Below are 26,859 nucleotides of genomic sequence, written 5' to 3' on the forward strand. Positions count from 1 at the left end.
ATTTTTTTCTTTGTCCTGACTAAGGTATTGAGAAGAAGAGAAATGTCACATATCAGATATGGGGCTCTTTGGGATCCACTAAAATAAAAGAAAAATGTGATCAATGATTATAGTGTTAAAATTAAACATTATAAGAAAGGATAGATCTACGAAACAGCTCACAAAGAAGCTGAGAAAAGAAAAACGTCTCCGATAAAGATAAATTTTGTTTCTAACAAGAAGAAATAGAAAACCTATTCAAAGTCTTTTTTTTTTTGCAAAGGTCTGTAAATGGACACCAGATAAACTAAAATATTGTTATTGATGCCCAACTTAACTTATACAACTATCATATTATTCTATGCTAGTGAGATTTTCTAATGAAGGAGAGTCTTGCAAGGCAACTGAAAGTAAATGTAGAAACATAAATATATTTTCATTTCCTATGACTGATGGATTTATGTGTTATTTCAGTGTTTTCTTTATGTCATGTCTTTCATTGTTCCTCTACTCCTCCATTGCTGCCTTATTTTGTGTTAAGTATTTTCTAACGTACCACTTAATTTCATATTATTTCTTTCCTCATAATTTTTTTATTTATTAGTGGTTTCCCTGATGATTACAATTAACATTTTAACTTATAACCATCTAGTTCTAGTTAATACCAGCTTAACCTCACTAGTAAACAAAAACAATTATCCTATGTTGTCCCATTCCCTCCTCCTTCATTATGTTATTTTCATGCAAATTATATCTTTATATATTGTGTGCCCATAAACACAGATTTTTAATTGTTGCTTTATACAGTTGTCTTTTAAATCAGGAGGGGAAAAAAAGAGTTTAAAAATATATATTTATATTATCTTTTGTATTTACCCATATAATTACTTTTACCAGTGTTCTTTATTTCTGCACATAGGTTCAAGTTATTGTCTAATATGCTTTCATTTTAGCCTGTACAACTTCCTTCAGTATTTCTAGTAGAACAGGTTTACTAGCAACAAATTATCTGGGTTTGGTGGGGGGGGTTGTTTTTTTAATAATTGAATGTCATATTTTTTTCTGAGAATAGTTTTACTGGTATAAAATTCTTGGTTGACAGTTTTTATTTTTGAACATTTTTGAATGTCGTTCTCCTGTCTTCTGACTTTCATAGTTTTTGATGAGAAATTAGCTGTTAATCTTATCAAGGATTATTTGTAAATTATGAGTCTCTTCTCACTTGCAGTTTCCGAGATTCTCTCTTTGGCTTTCGACCATTTGATTATGATGTGTCTAGGTGTAGATCTTTTTGAGTATATTACACTTGGAATTCATTGAAATTCTTAGATGTGTACATTAATATTTTTCCATCAAATTTAGAAAGACTTCAGCAATTATGTCTTCAAACATTTTTTTTGACCTTTTCCTACTCTGGTGTCTTTTGGATCTCACATTATGTGTCTGCTGTATATTTGGTAGTGTATCCCATGTCCTTGAGATAATATTTATTTTTCTTTTGGAAACACAGTGCATGGGGCTCCCATGTGAAGAGTCCCAGAAATGTCTTCTTTTCACCCTCTGACCATTTTATTCAGTTAGCCATTGGTTCCCAGTCAGGAGTCAGGCCAAGCAACCTAGACCTTCTAATCAATCTTTGTCTTAAAATACATTGTGGGACTATTGTCCTAAATGGTTATAGCTCATGTTTCTCATTGCTGTCTTTGCCTTACAACCTTTTAAATTCCTCCAAACTAAGATGAATTAAGCAGATTTGTTTGAAGACCTTTAATATTGGCAAAACATCAGGGGCTTCCATTGGTCCATACAACTTCCAAGAGTGCAGGATTAAGACCTTTGTTTTGACCCCATCAATGTCTGCTTTATTTATCCTGTTCCTTAATAACCGTTTAAAGATTTCCACCATGTTGGGAGGAGTCCTTTGATTTACTTCTTTTTCTATCCTCTTTGTTTTGCCCATTCTCTTAAGAATCATTCTCAGCTTCTTTGCTGTCTATCGTTTCAGCATAATTTTCCCCTTTGAAGTGGCTTTGAGACCCAGTATTAAGATCCACTTCAATTTTTTTTTTCCTTTCTTTTTAACTTTACCCATTTGTAGGGGCCCTGAGGCTAGAGACTGTAAACTCAGTCTGCTCAGGATCCAAACTTGGCCAGAGTCAGAATTTAACTTAATACTTTAAAATTTTTATTTTAACCTTACCCATTGATATGGGACCTGAGGTTAGAGTCTATAACTTGAACCAGCCAGCATCCACATTTGGCCCAACATTCTTCCTTGCTTGAATTTTAGCAAGTATAGATATCAACAATCAAGTGATTGATTGTATATTTAGCTAATTTCTTCTTACTTTGAATTTCTTTATGTATCCAGTGAACCAACACCTCAGGAGTTTGAGTCAACATTGTAAAATTCCATTTAAAATGGAAGTAACTTTTACTCCCATTAACTGATCAAAACACAGCTTCAATTATCATGAGTGAACCTGTAATCGTTCAAAGTTTCTTCTTCCCCTACCCTATTATATTTTATCTTTCTAAGCCACATGTTTCAGTGAATCAGGATCATTCTAGGGAACTCCCAATCCTGGTACCAACTACCCAGAGTTAGACAAACTACAAAGTCTGCGGGCACAGTCCTCCAGATTGAAAGTCTTCCCAAGACTTCTGACACCAATCGCAGGTTTGAGGGGTTCTCCAAATCACCTAAGTTCTGATAATTTGCTAGAAGTCCTCACAGAACTCACTAAAAGCTGTAACATTCATAATTATCTTCTATTAGTAGGATAGGATACAAATTAAAATCAACCAAAGGAAGAGTCTGGGAGGGTTCCAGACATGAAGTTCTACTGTTGCCCAACTTCATTATCCTCCTGGCATTGATGTGTGACAATATATATGAAGTATTGCCAACCAGCAAATTTCACCAGTCATTGTCCAGATTTTTGTGGGAATTTCTTTGTATATACATGGCTGATTGATTGCTCACTTTGTTGAACTCAGTCTCCAAGCCAACTGATACCATGTGACCCAAGCTTTCACTCATTCACATGGTTGGGTTCTGATGTGGCCAGTCTCACCCTAAGATCTGGTATGGCCAGTTTCTGCTCTAAACTATGACATTTCTAGCAGGTTTGACACTGGTTACCTCCCAGAAGTTGAGGACAAAGGACAGACTTCTCCTCAGACAAGGTCAAATTCTTCACTACACATACTTGACAGGTTAATAATGACAATGCTCTGGGAATGAGGTTTGAAAGAGCTCCAGCCTTATTCTGCACCCTCTGGTAGCTGCCATGCTGTGAGTTTTTACTCCAATTACAGGCTGTTAAGTTTCAAGGCTGAGGCAGGGAATGGGAAGAGGTCAAGTTAAAAATGCCACATAGCTCACTGTTCTTATTGAGATTTTCAGCCATTTATTTTTCAATATATAATTGTTGAATTGCTGCAAGCCTTTGATTAGTTTCCAGAGTACTGAAAACATTGATTCTGATAATTTCGTCATTTTTCATTGTTTTTATGGAGGAGAGAATCTTAGGAGGTCCTTATTGTATCATTTACTGATGTCACTTCCTCAGCATACTTTTCTAAATAAAGCTTAGTTGGAACACAGCCATTCTCATCTGTTCTCATGTCATCTGTGCTGCTTTCCCACTGTAGTGACAAGGTTGAGTAGTTGTAACAGAGACCTGTAGCCCACAAAAGCTAAAAAAAAACTAAAATTTATACAATGTGATCCTTTATAGAACATTTTTGTCAGCATCTGCTCTAATATATAAACATTTCTGTGTGTGTGTGTGTGTGTACACAACATCCATATTCCATAACTGTGTACCCAAAATATATAACTGGCTTCTCAAAACCCTAGGGAAAAAGTTAGTGATATATTACAAAATTTTGTTAAAAGAAGAGCATCTGGGCTATACAATTCTTCTCTCGTTTGCCACTCCTCATTGTTTTTAGAGACACAATGGTTTTTACATCAGTAACAAGGGAAAGAAAGAGTTAAAATACAAGCTATATCAAATTTTATACTACAAAGCCTCATTAAAAATCTGGGCTTTGCCTTTTTTTCCTTCTTTGTTGATTTTTCCACACACCCTTTTGTCAGTTTCATAACAGAAAACTGAGAGACAATTCTTTTTGTGTCCACCATAAACATCTTATGTACTATTCTCTCCCTAATAAAAGCTATATTCTTATGTAAATTGACATGATCAGTCATATTATTTACTTTTTTATACTATTTAAAAATGTTTATATTTTGTTTGAGTAAAATTTTGAGAAAAATAATTCACTTATCCAACAAAGATTCCTTTACATGCTCATCACTGCGTAATTATTTTAGTAAAGATTCTTTAGCTTGAGGACCTCCCTTCAGTTCTCAGCAACCCAGTTTTCTTAGCCAAGGTGAGCACACACATCTGATGGAACTTCAGATTCACTGAACTTCTGTTAATCTCCCTCATCAAGAAATAAACCACGTTTTACGGAAGAGTAGTATATTAGAAATTTTAAAAGGGTAAAAATAAACTCAAGCATTACAGGTTTGAATTACTAGACAAGAGTTCATGTGCAAAAAAAAGCTGTGAGTCTGACTCTAAAATTAATAGGATATGCAACTTGCTTGCATGATTGTCTTATAATTTATTGAATCGAGATGAGGTATTGTCTTTGAAGTTCTATTAGGATGAATTTAATTATTGACCAAAATAATTCTGAACCAAGATTTGATGTATGTGTTAAAATATACAATATGTCTCTGCTTATATGCTACTTATTTTACATTTGTCATTTCATACTGTAGAAAAAAACAATTTAAACATATGACCGCAGGTAAATGATTTACTCCTTTTTGAACTCTTCTACCAGAATAACGGCAAAGTTTGAAAGTTTAGTAAATGAGATTTTACTGGAAGAACACATAAACTCAGGAAATGAGAAGCCCCTTGGGGCCAGGAATCATAACAGTATCTAGTAACCAAAAGGCTGCTAATATTAATGTGTATTGATACCGATGTCAATTTCTACATGTGTTTATTACACTTACCTTCCTGTGGTCCAAACTTCCTGGTCACTTTGTATTGGGCCTTTCTAATGTAGATTCAGGAAGTTCATTCAGTATTTGGTACGCAATCCTCTGGGGACAACCATATGTGCTTTTTGCCTTGGAGTAAGGTGGAAAAACATACAGCAAAATTTTAGGCAGTGTTGCTTTCCCCATTCTTCTGTATTTATCTGGACCTGAAAATTATCACCTCTCACTGTAGGTTGCACACACACACACACACACACACAGCATCAAATTCTGTGGTTTCAGAGCAAAATAAAATGAAATTTGATTAGTCGGCATATCCTTGTTCTGGACTAACCCCTCCTTTGCTTGCTTCCAACAGTAGAGGTAATTATAAATAAGTTCCCAATATTTTATCACTTGACTTTATCTGTCAAAATGTTGTTTTTAAAAAGTACATGCCTGCTGTTTTTAAATCTTTCTGCATCCCAGTCAAGGTCTTTGTGCAAAAAATGTTACAGTTGTGCCTTTTTTCCTTGCTACCCGGGACAGCAGGTAGGTAACCGTCTGTGAGCTAACGGAGAACTTCAATAACTCCCACAGAAAGAGACGGTAGGGAGTTTGTATTTTTGGTCACGAAGCCAGGGCTTTCATTTGAAGTTTCAGGGTGCGTCATGCAGTTGAGCACTGATTGAATGGGGGCACTGGAGGCCCTGGGGATCAAGCTGTGACATTTTTCTGAGCCTGAGGGCTGCTCGCCGTCATTACGGCACAGGCCATGCTGACTGCTACTTCAGGGGACACGGGGAGAAGGTTGTGCTTCCGAGTGTGGGTGGTCGAATAAACTCTTTTAGCAGCAGCAGTTGGTCTATTTCGCCTGAAAAAGAGACCACCAGCAGCCCCCAAAGTGCTAAAAAATTACAATCAATTTTAAAAATATATATTATATTACATAAAAGACTGTAAGAGCAAGCGCTGAGCATTGCTCCACAGAATTACCAGCTGCTAAATGAGGCAGTCACATGCAGCCATGCGGGATTTATCCTTAACCCAGAGAATTGCCAGCTCTCCCACCACTCTACCTGTCTCTCAGGGGAAAGAGAAGAAGAAGAAGAAGGAAAAAACAAAACCCTAAACAAAATAATAAATAGCAGCAGAAAGCAAAAAACACCAGTGAGTTTAGAGAAAATGGATTGATGGGAACCACTGACATGTAGTAGTCTCGTTTATCCTTTGGTTGTGAGTATTCAGGGTTTGTTCATAAAGGAATTGTTAAGGCTCATATGTTTGCTGTGCATTTAGGTAATGTTTAAGGACCAAATGACATCTTCAAATTCATTTAGGGTGTTGGTTGTCAGGACTGTTCTTTAATATTGGGGTCAACTCAGTTTTGGTTTGTCTCAAAGTTTTTAAAGCCATAAACTGTGTCCTTAACTTAAGTAATTAATCTGAGAAATTCCTAGAATCTATCTGATCACTAATTGATAGTCTTATGTAACACATAAAAGGCACTTTTCAACCATCATGCCGAATTAAGCATTAGGTTTTTTTCATCCAAGAAATCTGAAGTTCAAGGGTCAAGGTAATTTGTAGGCAACACATACATTGGTAGATTGGCTATTGAAATCTTAACTTCGAACACAAAATAAAACTCATTCCACACTTGATGCTTCTCATCCAACCCCAAATCTAAAGCATAGTGTGTGAACCAAATAACCTTTTGGATGATCATTGAGAAAAATTGTCACATCCTAAAGAATTCAGAGTTACACTCTCCCTCAGATTTCTTCCAATAATAGGAAATAGGGAATCTCATTGCACTTTTAAACAACTTTACTTATTAGAACACATATACTTCAGTCAAACTGAATTATGTTTTAGTGTCTCCAGGGTCATGTTCCTGTAGGAACCCATCCCTGGTGCACGGAAGTGGTGAGAACTCCACATAAAAGCAATGGCATAGTTAGAAAATGGCATGACCTCCCTAGGCCGGCCCCTCTCTTCACTCAAGACTTGCCCTTCCTCCAGCTACTCCACATTTGACATATTTGCCATTTCTATTAGGCCTCCCAGTTATTGGTAATCTAACAATTATGCTTTTAGCTCCTCTGGGTCCAAACTTTCAGGTGTCTGATCCATAGCTTTATCTCTTGCTAATTAATGACCTTCTCATCCTTCCTGACAAGAGGTACTGGGATGCTCAGCCCTCACAGGGTAAAGAAATCTCAAGTCTTCAGGCCTTCCCTTCCCTCGAAGTTCTCCTCAGTAAAGTTTTCAAAATCTCTTCTTTTCCTGATTCTGTTCCTAGAAGCCAAGTGTCTAATTGTTTATCATTTTCTTCCATTTGGAATCATAAAAAATATACTTAATTCATCTTCCATCTGACAGTCCTTTGCGTACCTGAAGGTAGCACTCCACCTCTGCCTCTCTTCAGCTGGAGAACCAGCGCTAATTCCTTCAGCATTTCCTTGAGTTTCTCTTAAAATGTGAATCCTGGGACAAAAAAATGTAGCTTTGATTACACTTTGGCAAATGAGATGAGTCTTCCCTTTCACTTGAACGCTATTGTTCAACCTAAAATGTTATTTACTGTTTCAGAAGTTGAACTACGTCAAGAGGCTGAAAATGAACTAAAATTATTAAGCAATTTTTATAGAGATATTCATTAAGGTGACTTCTACCTCATCCTGTAACTCTACGTTACCTTGAATTTTTTTAAGCACATCTTTACAAGTTTATTCTTACTCATTGAGACCCCAGGTTGAAAAATCCAGATTAAAAAAATCTTCTATTAAATTTGTAGTCACTTATTCAATATATTGAGTAGATTTTTAATAGCATTTAAAAATTTTAAAACTGATATGCATTCTTTATAGGTTTTCAATCAGGATTCATAAATAGATATTAAGCACCTATTGTATACACTTGTAATACAATTAAATGAAAAAGACTAATTTTCAGCCTTGAAGTACTTTATAAGACTATATACTTCACAAGGAAGGAGTCCTGTCTGGCCAAGTCCCTCTGACACTCAGCGTCAGCATTGTGCCTGTCACACACCAGGTCCATGATGTCCTGTGAATTAATGAGTGGATGTTGGAGAGGAAACAGGAATTTAAATAATTAATATGTTGTTGTGACAAATGCCCATCTAATTTCCATCAAATATTATGACCGAGGGCACGATTACCAAGTCTGTATAGCTTGCCACTAGAAATTTTCCTCTACATTTAATCTACTTTAATTGAGCACTTCAGGCAAATTGCATTTCAAGCACCCAGATGAACTCAAGATATACTCTGTCCAAAACACTCTGTTCAAAACAGATTCTTGATGCCCAAGTTTCAACTACCTTGTAAAAATGAAAAATTTGTTATTTTAAAACATCCCCTGATTATCTTCCTCTTACAACCTAGCCAGCAAAGGTTTTGTAGGACTGTTTTAGTGAAGAGACAGTTTCTTTAATCATAACTGTGAGTAACACTGAACTCAAGAATGAACACAGAGCCATGTTGAGTAGGAAGCCAAAGAAAGAAATTGAACTGAAGAAAAGGCCAGAAGTAGGCTTATATATCTGATGTCCTTATGAGAGCTCTCTGTGCTTAAAGAACTATCTCAAGGCTTGCTAGAAAACATGTTACCTACTCTTTGGAAACTGTGTTGACTTCTAGATGACCATTCATTTGATTTATAAACAAATTTTATTAGCAATTAATTGCAAGCCACTCTTTCTGAGTCTCTTGCCCAATCTGCCTAATTTTTAGGTAAAACAGGGCAATATTTGCTATTGATAGATTTTGTTATCAAATCTATTTACAGGAATTTCTAAAGATGATCTTTAGTATCTTTGGATCTATAATACATACTTTTCCCCCTTATCCAGAGTAATAATTAAGCTAATTTATGAAAGTCCTAAATCTAAACAGTTGTATCATTTTAAAACAAAATTACTATCATAGTTAATTCTGAGATTGCATATAGATTGTTCTATACTCTGCCTCATTTTTAAAACAGACCTTTGAAGACAGTCTGTTTCAGAGTTATCTTGTATCAAGTCATCTTATAATTAAAGAAATTAATTTAGTACATAACTATCTGAAATATTGATATAGTCTCAGAAACATCTCTTCAGTGCAGCAGCTTTCTAATCTGCTTTTAAGGGGCTGATCCCTTTCTGCAGTGGAAATCTTATATATTTTCAACATTTTAAACAATAATAATAGCAATAATAAAAATAGTAAGCATAATAAATTTCCTGTAGTTGAATCCAGTTGGGACAGCTCCCATCCATCCAAAGATGTCAAGTTCACACTCTCTCCATAGTTCTAAAACAGATCTAGCAACACTCCTATAAAGGCTTTGGTTTTATACAAAGCACTGGTCAAGAAAGAGCTGCTTCACTGTTTACTATCTCTGGGTTTGTTAGCCATTCTTGGCGTCTTCTTGACCATGAGATTTCACAGGTCGCTCAGGTGAAAGTGGCCTCTCCACAAATCAGTGTCAGAACACCTAGACAGCATTTTGGTAGTATTCTCCAAAACCACTCAACAAGTCAATGACAGTCATTTTATTGTGTTGACCCCTCACCACACAGAGAATAGACTCATTCAAATGTCAAGTGCATGCTGACAAAGGCCAGCTTATTTGAGAGTGGTTGCGCTTTAAACCCCTTTAAACAGATTTATCCCTCCATCAGATGTGAATGTTTAGTAAGTGTTTTTGAACAAATATTAGAAAAATAGCTATTGTAACAAAATTTTAATCCAGTAAAACTTAATTTTTTCAAGGATGATCTAAGTAGCCAGTACTTTTTATTAAGCTCACATATAGCAATAATGTTTTAAATCAGTAACATTTCTCATTTTCAAGATGACTATGCAACGATATAGAATAAAGTTAATTGATCACTAGCCATATCACACAATAGCTTTTCAGGTCCTCTCTGACTTTAGTTTAACAAAAGAAACATTTATTGTTGCTCCTCATTTAGTACAGTAGGTAATTTCTTAGAAAAAAATAGGTGTATTATTTTATTTTTGTGAATCAAAGAGCAAGTAAGAGGGGATTCTCAGATAATGGATTCTGAAGAAAGGTTCATAAATCAAAAATAACTATGTGCATTTAGAGGTGAGAGAATTTTCATATTTGAATAGTTTAGGTGTATTCCTGACTAAAGGAAGAAAAACTGATAAACTAGAGAATTCTCAAGATGTTTTACTGACATTCAAATCTTAACATATATTTCCCAGCAGTTTTATTTATAATTAGAGTAATTAATGTGGCTTAGTTGGAAATTAGAGAGTCATTTTCCCAAACTTGTCTTTTCTTTTTCTGATTATTATTCTGACTAATAATAATAATGCCTGAATAATGTATATCCCTTTAGCGTTTAGGGATTTTTTTTTTCAGTGATGGTTTATTTCTGTGGTTGGGCAAATTCGTTCTTTCTGATGCTGATAGCTATTAACCATGTAAACAACAAGTCAATGAATAAATGATACGAAGGGAGTAAGATCCAGGTATTTACTAATGAGGACGGAAATAAGAACAGAGATTGGGGGTGGTGGATAGTGTGGAGTAAGTTTCGAGACAGTTTAGCAAGGATGTAGTTTTGCCCTTATAGTGAGAAAGCCACCATTGACAACATGCAAATGACTGAGTGTGGCTGTGTTTCCATAAAACTTTATTTGCAAAACCAGAGCAACCTGAGTTTGGCGCTGTAGGCTATTGTTTACCGGCCCTGCAGTAAATCATAGAGTACTCATGAACAGGGGTCAAGCCTTTTTCCTATTCTCGTTGTTTTGAATACCTGCAGGGTTTCTTAGGCATTTTTAGTTAGGAGATTCAAGCAAGTAATCAAAAGTGACAAAGAACCCTGAGAAGGAAATCAGACAGATACAAATACATCTGATAATGGGACAGGGCATTACCATTAAAAGAATGACACAGCAATTAGCACCAAGATAGTGGAAGATTCATTGTAACCCAGTAGCATGCTAAATGGCACTCCCACAGGTGCCATGACAGTTTCAAGGCTGACCATAAAAGGTCAGAAAGTGGATGATGGCTGAGTTGCTGGAAATCCCAGCCCTTTCTCTTGCCTTTTTTGAGATGGCCTGTACTCTCTCTAGGGAGTGTATAAATCTACTTTTGCTTTAACCACCCCCATGCCTCATGGCCTCTCTAGCCTTCTGAATTGGCCTACACTCGGTCTATGGAGTGTGCATCTCTCTGATTAAGTCTGCTTTTACACAGCTATAGATTGCTCCTGAATTCTTTCCTGCATGAAGCCAAGGACCCTCACTTGATGGGGCATGTCCTAGAGACTTGCCTGGGACCTAGGACATAGCCATCCTCTTGCACCCCATTTTTTCCTATATCAATAAGACTGTATCAGATCCTTGAAGAAAATATCAGATATACCCAGATTATCGTCTATCACTCTTTAGAGTTTAGTAATGATAAATGGTAACCTAAGATTAAATTCCCGTACAAGACTAAAAGAATCTGACACAATTTCACTAAATGCCCAAATAATTTGATTTGATAATTTTAGATATAATTTAGTAAGCCCTTAAATATACTATCATGATTATGTATTTATTATATAACCAATTTGTTTGTATGTAATTTCCAAGTATAGTTTGCAAAAGTGAAAGCTTCTTTATTCTTCTGTATTACTGCTTTATTTCTTTATATATAATATACTCAGGTCCTTAGATGCTTCTTTGGCAACCATAAGACTACTTTTTTAACAGATAATTGTCATATTGTAAATAGAATATATATTCATTAAAATAATAATCCTACTTCATATAATTTGTTCTATTCCCTGTCTCTTAGAATCTGAAATTAACTACGTGATTCACTAAGGCAAATACTCCATCTAGCATCAGAGATTGTAGAGAAAGTCAATGAAACTAAACTAGCTACATTAGACATGATGAGGAAAATGTTTTGAGAACCTATAGCATTCCTTTCCATGAACGCAACTCAAGTGATTATGATCTGACCTACTTTTTTTTTATCTTCCTGAGTGCAGCAGAAGCATTTGGAAAAATAGAGCTACCGTCACAGTAATGGGAAAATGTTCACATAACATCAGATGAAAAAGGACCAAGGGAAGACATTTTAGTCTTTGAGGAAGAGGCAAATACGTGAAGGCCAATTTTATTCCTTAAACTATGTATTATCTGTGGTATTATTACTACTATTAAGCATTTATTGAGTGCCAACAACATGGGTAATCAGAGCACCTCATCAGTGCTGATGGAAGCATTTTGTTATGAAAAATCACCCCTGCTTAATGCATTGTGGCTTATGACATTCCTCTTGACAAAGAAAAGAGTAGCTCCAGAAGATCTCCCAAAGCACATGCATTGCTAATGAATTTCCTCCAAGATAAAACTGACCAAAAGTGTCATACCAGTAAATACATACAATGGCTGCATCTTTCATGTTGTTTTCTTTCTTAGCATCTCTCAGTTCCTTTAGTCCATTTTTCTCTGTTATGTGTGTGCGTACATATGCTCCATTTCTGTCTTTCTCCATTTTTCTCTCTTTCTCCACCTTTCATATATCATTTCTGACCTGCCCCAAAGGAACTCTTAAAAATTTATTCTCACCTACATTTCCCCTTCTCATGCTTTTCTTTTAGAATTCCACAAATCTGGAAATACAGAAAGAAAAATAAATTTGATTAATCTGGGGTTAGCTAACCAAAAGGTATTACGTCTCTTGACCCAATTCCAAGTTTATGACCATCTTTTCTTTTTGTTTTTTTTAGATAGTATAGTCACTTTACAATGTTGTGTTAGTTTCTGGTGTGCAACATAATGTTTCAGTCATCCATACACATACATATATTCCTTTTCACATTCTTTTCCACTGCAGGTTACTACAAGATATTGAATATAGTTTCCTGTGTTATATAGTAGAAACTTGTTGTATATTTATTTCATATATAGTAGATAGTATCTGCAAATCTCGAGCTCCCAATTTATTCCTTCCCACCCCTTTTCTCCCCTTATGACCATCTTTTCAGCTGGAGTATGTAGTAGGGAGGGCAGTGGAAAATAGTGCAGTATTCTTTAAATTTTTATTTATTTTATTCATTTTTTGAGGGGGGAGGTAATTAGGTTTATTTATGTACTTATTTTTACAGGAGGTGCTGGGGATTGAACCCAGGACCTTGTGCCTGCTAAGCATGTGCTTTAGCGCTTGAGCTATACCCTCCCCCCCAGTGTAGTATTTATTAAGTACACTTTTAGAAATTCACATACTTATAATACTGCTCTTCACATTATGTAGCGCTACAGATGTTTCTGACATAGCACAATGAATATTTAGCTGTAATTTTTAGGTCAGAGTGTCAAATTTATTATTCCAAATTTTGATCGCACACGTTAGAAACAAAAACCTTATTCTACTTAACAGCTCACTGCATGCCGTCATAACCCAATAGTGATCAAACTGTGTGCTCTCGCTTTTCTTCAAACACACATTGTAAGAATTATTTTTTTACATTACTTTCTTTTAACCTAACAATCCTAGAAATAGTCAAAATTTATTTTCCTTTTTGCCTTTTGACCTTGAAGCTGCATCTTAAGATCCTCATCTGTGTGACCGCTATCCACCCCTTAAACAGTGACAGAACCGTCACAGAATTCACCAGAGCTGATCTCTTTTCTCTAAGGAGACAGCTGTTCACGTCTTACAATCTTTTGCCCCAAGCACTGACAACTAGAAAACTTGCTTCTAATGTGGTTACGAATCTTGATCCAGCTGGTGACTCCTTTTCAACAATGAAGGTTACTATGAGCCCCATGGTAGCACTTAGAATTGAACTCAGGCTCTTACAGTCTTGTAACTCCATATGCTGGCCCTCCACCCCTTATTCTGGGTCCAGCCCAGGCCCTCAAGCGTATGCCTGCTACCAAGGGTAGAACGTGTCCCTGTGAATGTTTCTCTCTTTGTCTCACTCTCTGTCTGTCTCAGATAGACCAAGGCAGAAAAATTTAAAACTCTTTAATTTACATTATTATTTTGAATTTTTTCCTCTAACACTTCTAAGCTACTTAGTTGTAGTTAAGATGCACAGAGTTTGTCTTAGGCTATAGCTCACCCTGTTTCATGCTGGAAGTAGCATTTTATCAAATCCCAATTCTCTTGTAACATTTTAAGGAATTTGTTTGCTGTAACATTGAGCATAAGGGTACCGTCTAAGAAAATCAGTGACTGGCAACTGAAAGCATGGTAATGAAATTAAAGTTTTCACAAGTTTTTCACATTGCATATTAAAAGATGTTTGTCTATTGTAAGATGTGAATAAAAAACTAATGGCCTTCAACTTAAACCAGCTTCAACTTAGCAATTTAATGAGTCCAGTTTTATTTTATATCAGTTTACATATATTAAAAAGATGCAATTGATTCATTTTCACATATATTTACCATCTTCCATTTTTTATTCCATAATTCATCAAAATTGCAACTTTTCACAACTCCTTAGGAAAAATAAAAGTTTTTTTTTCCTAGCTGGATTTTTTACTATAAGTAAAAGAATCATGTAACTAGTTGGAGTAGATTTTATTTTATGTTTATTTAGAAATTATGATAATTGCTAAACTTTTTTTATTTGAAGACCTAGCAAAGGACACAAAAGATGTGCCATATGTTCACGAGAATTGAAAATGAGGGGTTTTTTTAATACAAACATTGAAAGCTGAAATAAAAGTTATTTTAAAATTTGATTTACAGTTCAAAATGACACAGATAAAAACAACACGGCCCTCCTAAGTGAATAAAATTTTTTATTCTTGGCAAATAATTTTGGGGGGTCTGAAATATGATCAAAACTTAGTCTTAATCATGCATTTTTCTTTTGGGTAATAGTAATCACCATACCCATGAAAAAAATCTAGATTTTTATATATATGTATGTATATATAAAATATATGAGCATACATATTAAAAGAGATACCATACTAATTTTATTTTCTCTTTCAATGTACATATTAAGGAAAAGAATAAAAACAAGTCTAGCTATCATTCTCAAAGTATTTGAAAAAATTAATCAAAATTTCTACTTATATAATCAGTGGAAATGAGGAACAGTGGTGGTGAAAGAAAGAAATTGGCTTTAATGTTATTAATAGCAGACCATGCTTCAGGAAAAACAATTTAATCTTTATTATTGTTAAAATTTTTTGATTTATATTTTTCTTCCCTTTACATTCCTATACCAAAAACTGTATGTGTTCTACTGTGGCTGAAAAAAAATAACACAGGTGTGTTTAAGACAGGTGCTGCTTGCAGCGTTTCTGTAAACACGTTAGCACTTCTTTGACACAGTATGACCTGGACCAGTAGTTTATCCTACTGGTAGTAGAGAAATAATAAGGACTGTGTCAGAGCCAGGTTCATTCAGATATTGCAAAATTCAGAACAGATTATGAAAGTGCTGGCGACTGGTAATTAATCATGAAAATTGCTGGAGGATTTGCCTTACTGTGAAGGACGCTGGCAGACTTATTTACTGCTAATAAACAAGTTTTCCCCCCTTGTTAGAGATAAAACTTAATAGATTACTAGATAGTTGGCATAAGATTTTATATTTTCCCTTCTGATGTTTGGTGATATCACAGACTGTTCTGGTTTTTTGGACTTCAACTCTAGTACTCAGCTTTGCCCTACGTTGTTTTGACAGAAAAGTTAATAACAACAAACTGTGTTCCTGAAATAACATTTCCAGTTTATTTGCTAAATTTTTTATGCATTTGGTTTTTGTTTTGCTTGCATTTTATCTTGCTAGAATTCACAACTACTTGGCATGTCAGTGCATTTTAAAATGATTAATCTCATTGAATGAGAGTCTGAAATATGAATAACAGAATAGCCATTTTTAATTATTGAGATACTGATGTCACAATAATATTTTGGCTTTTGCCTCCAATGTAAATACACATACATATATGTGTATATAGATGTAGATACACACACATCTGTATATGTGTATGTGTTATATATGCATACACATGTGTAATTATATGTATGTATATACATATGTTACTATTTTTTTACTTACATATGTTACTATTTTTACTTACATATGTTACTATTTTTTACATATGTTACTATTTTACTTTTAAATATTAAAGGGGAAATAAGGCTGACAAATGCCTTGAATAATCTGAAGTAAAGGTATTTTGCAATATTGTAGTAATAGTATTTAATATGTAGTAATAGTATTTAACATATTTAAAAAGATGGAACTTCATAATTTTTTTTCATTTTTATGATTAGAGAAGTAATATATGACATGCTGGAAAATTTAGAAGAATATGAATAAAAAATTTTAAATCAATAATAATCCCAAAATTAAACAAAAATCACCATTTTCTACTTTTGACTATCTTGCCTGAGAGACCATTTTTAAACCACATGAAGTACTTTTGCAAAATTGAGATACTATAGTACATAGTTTTATCTCCTAATTTTTAACTTAGTTGTTTTTATTGCCCTTTGTATTTAAGTCTATTTCAAAAACATTTTTGCTTCTTACAGTATAGAACAAATATTTCTAACAGTATCATTTTTATATATCTGATTATTTTCTTTGGATACATTCTTAAAAGTGTATTTATTGGATTATAAGGGCAAGAGATTTTTTTTTAAGGCTTCTAATGCATATTGTCAGATTTTCCCTCAGAAAAAAGTTACATCTCTGGCCAAAAGCAAAAAGAGACAGCATGTTTCCTTAAGCTCTTGGCCGTTTTTATGTAGAAAATGGTCAATTTATGTTGTATATCACATTTATTGGTTATTAGTAAGAATGAGTATTACTCTATGTGTTATTTTCATTTGTATTTCTCTTTTGTCATGTGTCCTTTAACTACTCTGTGTTAGAGATTTCCATCCAACTAGTAGGAACTTGTTTCATACTGAGGTATTAACTTCGTTGAATATATATTCTTTTCCTTTTCTTTTGTACTTAAAAATGTTCTCCCCCAGTTCATGAAAAGGAAAATATTCAGTTATTTCAGATTTTGGAAGTATTCGTACTGAATATAGATGAACTTACAGAGCATTATTCATATTACCTTTTTGTACCATAGATCAGATTTTTTGAGTTGGCCAGTGGAATATTTGTTGAAAAATATCATTTACATTAAATTTTTTCTCTTTAAAATGTATCATAATTATATATTCATTTATGAAGTTGTCTTGATGTTTTAAAATGTACATTTCTTTATTTCACTGATAGCTTCACTTCCTAATGCATAATGTACATTAGAAATTAATATCATTAAAAACAAATTAATTTGTAATTTGATATTTGAATAGTTCACATGTAAACTATAAAATATAGTAATATCTAAAATAGTCTTCTCCTGAAGAAAAACAGTCTTAAAAATGTGTATGTTATGTTTATCTCTTCTAAATCAACAGATTGTCTTTCTCAGGTATATTTGACAGAGAACATAAGACAGCAGCTAGCATTAGGCACCAGTCACAGCCATACTTTTGTGGCATTGCACTGTGAACAGTGTAATTAAATTCTGTCCACTTTCATTTAGCCAGCTCTAAACTGATCATTGTAAACCAATGATAGCAAAGTTTAACTAGCTCACAATTATTACATGTTTTATGTTTGCCAAACTAATAAAATGCATTTAATTCCATGTTTTAAAAAAATATAGAGGCTCTATTCAGAAGTTAAGTTGGTCTCTTGCTGAAGCATAATTGCTGACACTTAAATGTGCCTGGACCCTCTTGCTTCTCAACCCAGGCTACTTCGATCAGAATAGAGCAGGCAGGAGACCACAGACATCCCTCCATCTCAGAATCCCAGCAACTGGGCAGCTGAATAGGTGTTGCCCATTTCCTTATCTTAAGCATCAACCAAGCCTTTGTTCACACTTTTAATTTCCCTGGCTGAAAAATTTGGATTAATTTGTTTCACTATTCAGGGCTCTCATGGGTGAGATGGTTCTAGGAATCTAGTTATTTATCTCTCACTTATCCTCATTATTTTAATATAGATAATCATTAGTTATTTAATGCACTTCCAAGTCATTTTCTGGGACACTGTACTCTCTAAACATGTGAAGCTCTTGTGGAATTTTACTGAAGGCTATATTGAACTTCAGTGGCCTATTTGGGGAACTTAAAATGTGAATAAAATAATTCACCAGTGGGCAACTTGGAAATCTAAGGATCCTAAGACAGAGCAGTCAGTGGCCAGCTATACATTTTGATTGCTAAGAAGAAGCTTTTAAAATCCAGGAAAATTCTAAAATTGCTACCCCGAGAAAAAAAGTATCATGGGAGAGCTACAGTTTAAACTTGACCTGTCCCCTCTTCCAGACACAATTCTAGATCAAACTCTTTTTGGCCTCTCCCTTAGCCTCCTCTACTATGACCCCAACACTCCTCACCTGTCACCCCTTCTCCTTCTGTCCCTTCTACCCTTTTCCTTTTTCCTCCACCAACCTTTCCTATATACATGCACTCTTGTTGACCACTACCCACCTACAATGTCATATAACATAGTTGCAGAAGATGACCAGCTTTGCTGACTTTATAATTTTAAACTTTAGTCAAGATTAGATTTGTATTACCTGTTTAAAGACCTTCCTAACCCTCACAAGTAAAGATAAAAATTCACCCAAGAATTTAGTCTTGCCCTTGGGACATTTTGTCCAGGAGTCTCCTCTTAGGACCAGAGAATGTTAAAACTTGTTGGAAAAATTAGAATGAATTAATTATCAAAGTTATATAAAATATATGAATCAAAATTTGGCCAAGGATGGATATAAAAAGGGTATGAAAATAGAACAAGTTCTGTTAGAAGCAATCCCTGAGGTCTTTCCTGTAAAAATTGGTCAAAAATCCAGTCTTATATACAAAAGAAAAAAGTGAATACATCCCAGATACTGAGATCACCTAACTAACACTTAAGAAAGCATTCCCGTTCCAGTGAGAGGGAAGACACTACAAATGTTCTATTCATCTTCATTACTGACTGTCTTAAATCTGAGGTGGCAGATTTAGTAAGAAACAAAAATAGGATGGCAGACTTCTCCATCTCTTCTCTTAAGACCTCACTGAGCATTTGAAGATACTTTAACTCCAAAAAAATTATAAGCCAACGTACCAACTATTCAAATTTAACAATTAGATAAACCTGAGAACAAGGGTCTCTCTGGGACTATTGGAAAACAAAACAAATTAACAACGACAATAAAAACCCTCATACCTGTCAATGTAGGAAGAACAAGAGACATTGAATAAACAATTGCCCTGCCTTATCTTAAAAGATAAAATCTAAAAAGATAAAGAACAAACTTTGTCTGATCTAATGATGAATGGTGTCTCCTGTTGGACCGAAGTTACACTTAACAAAATAGGGAGAAATGCTCAGACAATGGCAAGAAGAGAATAATTTATTTCTAGTTGATGTGGGTTATTGAGCCCTGTCAAGTATCATAGATAAAAGAGGAAATGTCTATAAGGACAGCAGTTATCTTCTTGAATCCTTAATTAATTTGGTGCCTTGAAAACAGCAAGGTTTCTAATCTGGAGGCAACAGTACAGTTAAACATGGAAAACATGCCAAAATCTAATTAAGTGTCTTGCTTCTTCCAGAGATATTGGTTATAACTAAGGCTGAAGCACATACTAAAAATAATATTCAACAAGAAAAGGGCAAGGATTTAGTGAATTACAATGCTGAATGAGCTGCTGTAAAACACACCTATACTATCCAGCAAGTTCAAAAATCAAAGCCAAACTAAATCCTGACTGATGTCATTAAGTCTTGATTCAATGTCAGTTTTAGGCACCTAATCTGGGGGCAGGGGGGAAGGCACTTTGGGAAAGATTAGATCCTTTGTTCCACTCAGAGTGTCTCTCTGGTAGCGTTAAGAGGGTCTGTCCAAATAGGTTGAAATGGAGTCTATCAAAAATTCTGTATGTTATAAAACCACCAATGAATAGGAAAGCCTAACAATTATCTTACATGGACTTTGTTGGTGAAACTTCAGGGAGATTGCATAGGATGTTTTTTTTCCCTTTTTTTTCACTCTTCAAACCCACAATCCTAAAATTTTAAAAGTGGGATAAGAATATAGGTTAAAATTTTAGACCTGTTTAAATATCTACAAATAAGCTTTATTCTAGCCCCTGCCCCATATGGTTAGAAATGTGCTCTTAATGTTGTCTGTTTTCCGGTTGGCTAGAAGACTTTTCATGCTCCTTCTATCCTCTTCCAGATTCTTTAACAATAAGACTACTGCTCTCACAGAAGCAAAGAAATTTTAGACCTTACAGTTCCCACTTGGGGAAGAATCTCCTCCATATCTAACAATAGGAGTACTGATTTCACTGTGAGAGTGAATAAGGAACTCTGTAACCTATAGGCACCACTGCCTTTACCATCCTCAAGTCTTCAGATCCAACAGAATAAATGAATGGCATATTAAAATCTGGAACCGACGTAATAATTTGTCATGGCCAAAGGCTTTGCTGTTAGCTCTCATGGCCATTAGGTCCACCCCAGCAGGAACTCATAGATTCTTCCCACGAGAACTGAGGCCCAGATACCCCATGAGTCCAGGGGACTAGCTCCTCTCCTTGGTGCTGCTGTTTAACAGGCTGATAAGACCAAATAGGGCAGAGATTTGATGTGCTATATCCAAGCTTATCATTAACGGGTGTAAGTAGCTGTTCCCAAAGGCAAACCACGGGAATGACTACATGCCCTTCATCCTGGAGACCTGATTTACAGAAAATGGTACCAACATAAGATTGCTCTTGAACTTCACTGGACAGTATAACTCAATTCCTCTAAAGAAAATTATTGGGTACTGTTAACCACAAACACTGTAGGAAAAATCCAAGGAACTGACAAACCATTACATGCGAAGGTTCTTTCATTATTTTTTATGTCGGAAATTTCAAATTATGACTAAAGGCATTAACCAAAACTTAATTTTTTAAAACTGTGGTAAATATGTATAATATAAAATTTAGCATTTTAATCATGTTAAAGTGTATAGTTCAGTACTTTTAAATATATTCACACTGTTGTGCAGTCAATCTTCAGAACTTTTTCAACTTGCAAAATTGAAACTCTATATTCATTGATCAACAACTTCCCATTTCTTCTTCCCCCAGCCTCTGGCAGCCACCATTCTAATTTTCGTTTGAGTTTGACTACCTTAAATAAATTAAAAAAGACAATATTTGTCTTTTTTTTTGTGACTGGCTTATTTCACTTAGCATAATGCCTTCTTTTCTTCCATGTTGTAGCATACGTCAGTTTCCTCTCTCTTTAAGGCTGAATAATATTCTATTGTATGTACATACCATATTTTGTTTATCTATTCATCTGTCAATGGATGAGTATAGCCAGGCAACCAGGACTGTCCCAAGCAATTCAGGTCATACATTTACCGACTGATAAACATCCTGGTATCCTTAGTGCCCAATTTAATCCTTGATCCATAATAACCACTCATTTGTTGAATAAATTGATAAGCAGATGATTCAATCAAAGCTCTATAGTACCAGATATCCTATTTTATAAAATACCATTTTCCTTCTAGATGCTAGAAATATCAAACTAAAAATTATCCCAGACCCAGCCTTCTCTCATTCCCACACTTAGCGCCCACGTGGATGCTGAAGCTCATCTTACCTCCTATACATCCCTCATCTTTGCTCTCCTTCCCTGTCCCTACTACGACCTCATTTGGATCCTTATTATCTTTCAGAATCACTGGATAGAGACATATCAGCTCTTCCTGCTTCTAGTCTCTCCTCTATCATCCATCATTCACATTGTTCTCGGTGTGGTTTTCCCAAAATAGAAATCTGATCACAGAGTTCCTCCCTTAAATAGTCTTCAAATCTTTACACCTAAGAAATGAAAGACACAAAGCTGAAACACCTGCATGGCCTCATGTCCACCAGTTTTTCCAGTGTCCTCCATTCCCTACCACCTTCTCCATGTCCACAGTGTTTCAACCACACCCAAACGATGCTCTGCTGTCGGAATGTGCCACGCTTTCTCTTTCTTACTTCTGTGCCTTTAAACTGCAATTCTCTCTGCCTTCTCCCGAATGCTCCACCTTCGCTCCTCTCCACACACCCCCACCACCCTGTCCCCTGCGCCTGGACTCACCTTGGTACAAATCGCCTCAATTTCCTTCTCACTCCCACAGTCCTAAAACAAATGAGTGAGAGACAAGGTTAGAAATGTGGCAATGATTTAGTGGACTATTAATACTTAACTCTGGATTTCAGTGAAATTTAAGGCTGTAAAGAACCCTGCTAGGTCATCTAGGCCATTTCTCTTCTTCATCAAAGACTGCACCTTCACAGCTAACTAAAATAAATATGTAAATAAATTATACAACTTAAAGGAGCATGTACATTTTGTAAACCCCTTCTCCAGAGGCCTTAATGATGTGTAATGAATCTGTTTGCTAAATTATCGTTTAAATTCCATAAATTTTTCATCCAGAGATTTAAACTAATTTCCTCCTTTTAATTCATGGAGAGGCTTGAGATGGACACTGTATATTTTTAACTTGAGGATTTAAATAACTTCTAAGTTCTTGCCTCCGAGCTGAATAATTCCAGATCTTTTAACCTTTTCTTGTAGGTCTTACTTTACAACCAATTCATTATCTTTGTGGCTGTCCTCTGAACCCTTTCCAAGTTTTCACATTCCTTTTAAGATTGGGAGTCTTCTACATGCTGCAGAATTCCAGGAAGGGTTTGACAAGTTGTCGTTCATTAAGAAGATTACCTCATAGTTCTTGCATACTGCGTTCTTCATTTTGTAACATAGCATTAACTTTGCCTTTTCCAGCTGTGAAATTTACATTGGTAATTGACCGTATTCAATATCTTCTTCATACCCTTCTTTTTGTTCCATTGCTCTCAATTTCATCAGTTAATTCTTCCTTTTTTTCACTTCCATCCTCTTCAACTCTTCTAAATAACATTTGTCTTGATGAAGCTGCAATCTGTTTATGTCTTTCATACTGATTAAACTAATACTGAGTTCAAAATCTGTCTTCCAAAGCTGCCATTTGTAAATCATTGTTAATCACTTATTAACTGGGGTAATGGACTAGTATAAAATAACAACAAAAGAATAATCATTGTACCAGACATTTAATGCAGATTATCTCACTTAATAGTAATATAATAGTAGTAGTATTAATTATAAATTATGCAATTTTGTAGTGTTTGTATCAATTCATTTATCTTTGCAGTTACCTTGTGAGTTACTAGTTTTCATCACCAGTTTTCAAAAAGGGAAGAAAGATACAGAGAGTTAAATGACTTTACTGTTATCTGGAACAAAAGTGCCAGAAGCACGATTATGCCTGATTCAAACATGTTCAGCCATAATTCACAACTTACCCCAAAATCTACATCCCTACACAATCATCTAGATATCCAGAAAACCAAAATCTACTTAGAATTGAAATTTTGAGGATAAAGAAAAAGTGCTTCGTATTCTTTTGAGGATTAAAAAAATCCAGCATGGGGGGTGGGAGGTGTGAGTAATGGAGTTGGATCTCTGGTTGCCCTGGAGGGAAAAAAAAAAAAAAAAACTGTAGACAGAGATAAGTGTGGGGAGAGACAACAGACTGAACACTTCTGTCTGCAGAAGGAATTACTGCACTTCTAGAGGAAAGCTCTGTTGCAGACCTTATTAGCAGAAGGAAGCAAAAGTGATGCCTTACTTTGATAAGATAAACCAAAGCTTACAAGGATAAGCTGATAACCAGGACAGCTTTCAAATTCCCTGAAGCTTCTATGTGCTTTTGTGAGACTGGGAACTGCATTAAGGTTGCATTAAAATAAGCATTTTATAAAGTTTGCTAGTTAATTAGGTAGGTAATTCATTTTTTTCTTTAATGATATTTCTATTAAGGTTAACATACAGATGGTGGCAATTATTGTTTGATTCAATTTTTTAAAAGTTGTGTTTTGTATAAAAATTTAATAGGGTAGAACAATCATATAATCTCCGTAACACTAATGGGATACCCTAGGGGCTAATCTGAGTGTTGGGAGTTTGCTACCAAACCAGCCCTGAATTTCCCTTTTTGCACAGCAGAAAATGCAATCTTAGACTTTCAGAACAATATAATAAGCCTTTAGGTTCAGTTCAGTTCAGAGAACAATTTCTGAACAGCTATTCAATGAAAGACAGTCTGTTTAAATCTAGCCTTATTCAGGAGCAGAAATTAAAATTTTTTCTTTGAATCTGTCGATTTAAAGTTGGATGGCAGGAACCACAAAGGAATGCTACTCTTCTGTTCTGCTGATAAATACTAATTTATTAAAGGAATAGCTTCAGAAGGCTTATAGGTGTGAAAATTATTCTAACCATATGGTAATTCTCTGATACATCCTTATTTGCTATTAATAAATGCCACATACAACGTTTTTAAGTTACCATAAGACTTTTAGACCTTTTCATCAAATAGTAGGTATAATGACAACTGTGATTTTGAAGTTCCCTTAGTGTTTAACTTTTACTCTCTTTACCTCCTTGATCTTTGGAATTTATATATTACTATCAATTTCTCAAAACTTCATTGACCAAGTACAGACAATCACGTTGATTTTGAAACACAATTTGTAAAATTGAAATTCTATTTTCAAATCAGCCCATGTATTTTGAACAGTTTGTAGATTTTGATCTAATTTTACATCTTGCATTTATAAATCTGAAAAATTTTACGAATATTGCCTTCTATTATTAGTAGTAGTATTTTTATTTTCATCCTTATGAATTTGCTTCTAGACAAAAGCACTTGGCAGCAATAACAGTTACATTTTTATGACAATGTATTCTTATTATACCCACTTCTCTCTTTTAAACTCCATATATCCAGATAAGTATAGCTCTGAACCCAGTCAGTGGATAGAAATGTAGTGAGTAGGTCAGTATACAGGACACTGTGCTGTCTGCTGGACCCAGCCATTAAGATTGCTTTACTAAAGTACAGAACCAAGTCCAGGTGTGGTCTCCATTATGAAACTTCGTCTTGATGCCTGTGTGATGGGTACTTAAGTAAGTAAACCACAATTCCTTACACACTTCCTTCTAAATCTAGAGCTTAACAACCTTAATTTTAGATCTATCTTTAGTATACCAACTGATTTTTTTTTTCTTGACAGTTTTTTATGACAGATGTTACCCTATACGGTAATAATTTTGTCTGCTAAGATTAAAAACAAGGAAATCAAAAACTTTTCTGTTGATTTCTTCTTTTTCCCAACAAATCCATCTTTTCCTGAATCAATAAATGGTGACTAAACTTGGTTAACATATCTCATAATTTCAATTCTTGCTTTAAAAAAAGCTGTATCTCTGAAGCTAATTTATATTGCTTCAATACACGGAAGGAGAACACAGTTCTGTCCTATGATATTGTCTGCTTATATTGGTGGTGGTTTATTTGGATGTATGCATAGATGGAAAGAATTATTCTATTTCTTATTCTCAAATTTTGGAAAAAAAAAAAAGCAATTCCTATCTCTCCAAATTCTAAGGAAAACTGTTTTTACCCTTATTGGTAATAAGAGGAATGAAAATTTAAACAATAATAACATAATGATTGTTTCCTATTAAATTTTAAAATATTAAAAACATGACACTGTCCAGCAGTGGGGATAAAAATGAGCAATGGAATTAGCACAACCTTTCCTTAGGACAGCTTCATGTGTATCAAGAAATTTTAAAATGTCCTTTACCAACCGATGCAGAATTTATCCTAAAGAAATCTCCAGAGATATTTTCATATTGCTCACCATATTATTGTGGATAATGTCAAAATATCAAACTGAATTTGAGTGCACAACAATTAGGAGTTGGTTAAATGCTTTAAGGTCCAGCCACACAATGTCCTTAGCAGCTCAGAACCAAATGTATGTGGAAATAGATCACATTAGAAACCATGATTATTTCTCTATGATTTAATTACTGAGGATTTCTATTTTCTTCATTTTACTTTCTTTAATTAACACTCACATATTCCTTAGTAATTTTATTTTATAATTAGAAACTTATAAGCCAATTAAAGTGCAATTTGCAAAATAATGGTTAGCTAAGAAAATTATATCAAGTGCTTATAATTTGACAGCTTAATCTGAAAAATCATAGGTTGTTTCAAACATCGATGGTATTTTTATTCTTCTAATTGTGAAGAAATGTTATGAGTAGGAGCGAAAATCATGATTTTAAATATTGATATTGGCAAATTGAGATGAAATACTTTTTCACTCCTGCTTTAGTTCACTTCATATCCTTTAAAAGTAACTAGCTGCCCCTTAAATAAATCTAGGTCCCTAGCTTTTTTTCTGCAACTTATGTCCTATCCTTTGTCTTTTATCCTCTAAAACACACTTTTTTTTTCTTAAAGGAAAATGTGAACACACCATTCGTTGCTAAAACTCATCATTGAAGCTCCATCATCTTCAAGGAAAAAAAAAACCCCTCAAATTCTGACCTTGGCAGATCTAGCCCTGTTTCTTCTCAACCATATCTGTGTAGTATCTTTATTCTTATTAAATATTATGCTACCACGTTAAGTGCAGTTCCTCCAAATGCCACATAATTTCATAGATTTTGGTTTCTGACGTGAAAAGCCCTCTCGCTCGCAACTCTGGTACCTAGCTGTCTGCCCATTCACTTCCACTCTCCTTTTAATGTTATTCTCATCCTTTACCGTCTCTATGAAGACCCAGCTTCCTGAATAGTGACTCCTGTACTTGACAGGTAGCCTTGATATTTCCCCACTTCCGACACTTTCCAATTATTTATATGCATGTTTA

General features: G+C 34.7%; 1 long non-coding RNA gene across 1 annotated transcript in view; it reads left to right on the plus strand.

The window, feature by feature from the left end:
• LOC140689763 (uncharacterized) overlaps positions 1-26,642 on the plus strand; it is a 42,412-nt gene extending 15,770 nt beyond the window's left edge. Inside the window, exon 2 of the long non-coding RNA XR_012064853.1 lies at positions 26,448-26,642. This is a non-coding gene — a long non-coding RNA (uncharacterized lncRNA). The remainder of the gene's footprint in view (positions 1-26,447) is intronic.
• Positions 26,643-26,859: the final 217 nt, after the last annotated feature.

The sequence above is a fragment of the Vicugna pacos genome, chromosome 3 (genome assembly GCF_048564905.1).
Source record: "Vicugna pacos chromosome 3, VicPac4, whole genome shotgun sequence".
Classification (NCBI taxonomy): Eukaryota; Metazoa; Chordata; class Mammalia; order Artiodactyla; family Camelidae; genus Vicugna; species Vicugna pacos.